The following is a 2,251-nucleotide window of genomic DNA, read 5'->3' on the forward strand; positions in this document are numbered from 1 at the left end:
TGGTGTCAGAAGTGGGATGAAGGCCGGCTCTGATGAAGCACCGCAACAGCACCGCCAACAAGAGGATGACCAGAAGCTGCTGAAACAAGAGCAAGTCGTCCCGGTGGCAGGCGACAAGCAACACTTCGGAATGGCGGGAATCAAGCCTCCGAGGCCCTTCGGCTTCCAGAACGTCGCGGACTGGCCCGCCTGGTTGGACGAATTTGACGACTACAGATTCGCCTCCGGACTACACGAGAAGCCAGCCGAAGGTCAAGTAACAACTCTTCTCTATATAATGGGCAGAAAGTCGGGGGAGATTCTTCGGGCACTAAATGTCAAAGATGGAGAAATGGAGGACCTCAGCTTTGTAAAGTCGAAGTTTCAGAGCTACTTTATCCACACAAAGAATAGTCTACGTGAGTGCTCGCTTTAATTAACGCCGACAGCAGCTGGGCGAAACAGACCAGTTCGGAACGGAGCTAAACAGGCTAGCAGACAGAGGCGAGTTCAAAGACATGAAGGATTGCCTGCTTAGAGAGAGGTTCGTAGTCGGTCTACGGGATGAGGCTCCATCGGAAGAACTACAAATGGAAAAACCGCGTACGAGCGAAACGGTGAAGAAACAGCAAGCCGAGCTAAAACGCAAAAACTGAACGGTCCCGGAAGCTTGTGTCGGCGCAGTAAAGTCGAGGAAAGCCCGCGAAAAAGCACATTTTCACGCGTACAGAAGAATGTTTATCGTCAAAAGAGCTGCAGCTTCTGCGCCGGTCAGTGTCATCCGAGAAGCAGTTGCCCAGAGCTACAAGAAAGGTGCAGGTTCTGCCGAAAGTTGAGCCACTTCGAAAAAGCGTGCCGAATAAAGCAGGCAGACGGGAATCTCGTCGGCATTGCCGAACCTGATGAGAAATTTCTTGGCACGGTCGAGCAATCACAGAACAGAGCGTTTGCGCGCTTCGTCAAAGTACTGATAAACGTTCACGAAGTTGGCATGAAAGTAGATACTGGAGCAGAAATGACTGTCGTAGGTGAGAAGTTTCCGTTCCTTCCACGTTCCCTGGATCAAGCAGGCGATCTGATCGGGCCAAGCAATGCAAGCATCTGTACAATCAGAAAATTTGATGCTGAAATAGTTTGGAAAGAAAGCCGTTCGCAGCAAACTATTTGCGTCGCGCACAACTTGCGCACGCCCTTGTTGGGATTGCCAGCTATCAAAGATCTAGGAATCATATGCTTTCTAGATGAATTGCTGAGTACTGACGACATAGTAAGCTGGTATCCTAAGGTATTCCAAGGGACAGGATCTATATCTGGGGAACATAAGATACGCCTCGTGCCAAATGCAGTCCCGTACGCGGTGTCTACACCCGGGCGGATTCCTATACCCATGAAAGAAAAGGTCAAGGAACACCTGGACAGGTTAGAACGAGAAGGAATGATAAAAAAAGATTGAAGAGCCGACAGAATGTTGCGCGCCTATTGTCCCCGTAATGAAGCCGTCTGGAGCAGTAGGAATCTGCGTTGACTTAACGCAACTGAACCAGTTTGTAAGACAGGAGCGCCATCAGCTGCCAACGGTGGAGCAAGTCATGGGGAGCTACCAGGAAGCTAGGGTCTTCTCTAAACTGGACGCGAATTCCGGATTCTACCAAATACGCCTTTCCAGAGAGTGTCAAAAGTTGACCCCTTTCATTACGCCGCATGGGCGGTACTGCTACGGCAGGTTACCGTTCGGGATCACATCCGCACCAGAAATTTTCTAAAGAAAGTTTCGAGCAAGACCTATAAGGCCTAGACGGTGTGCTGAACTATATGGACAACATTTTGGTGTACGGCAAGAACAAAATAGAACACGACAGCCGCCTTCGTGAAGTACTCAACCGGCTTCAACAGACGGGTATGATCCTCAACAAAGAAAAATGTTCCTCTGTCAAGCAAGTAACCTTTCTTGGCATGATCTTCGACGGCAGCGGGGTGCGCCCAGATCCTGAAAAGATTAGGGCTATCAAGGAGTTGCCCCAACCTGAAAACGTAGCTGAAGTTCGTCCCTTGCTAGGCATGATGAACCACCTCGCAAGGTTCCTTCCTGACGCTGCGTCTATGTCGGCGCCTCTACGCAGCCTCCTCAACGAATACGGCGGTTGGTCATGGGGAAACCCAACAAGAGGACGCCTTCGAGAAGATCAAGGCTACTCTGAGCTCGAACAGGTGCCTAGCAAGGTACAACCCCGGGTACCCGACAATCGTGTCGGCGGACGCGTCTTCGCAAGGA

The 2,251-nt window shown here is 50.7% G+C and overlaps 1 pseudogene; it reads left to right on the top strand.

Annotated features, from left to right (window-relative positions):
• On the top strand, positions 1 to 1,224 carry LOC144097705 (uncharacterized; annotated as a pseudogene).
• The last annotated feature ends 1,027 nt before the right edge of the window (positions 1,225 to 2,251 follow it).

This window comes from Amblyomma americanum, chromosome 7, assembly GCF_052857255.1.
Source record: "Amblyomma americanum isolate KBUSLIRL-KWMA chromosome 7, ASM5285725v1, whole genome shotgun sequence".
Lineage (NCBI taxonomy): Eukaryota > Metazoa > Arthropoda > Arachnida > Ixodida > Ixodidae > Amblyomma > Amblyomma americanum.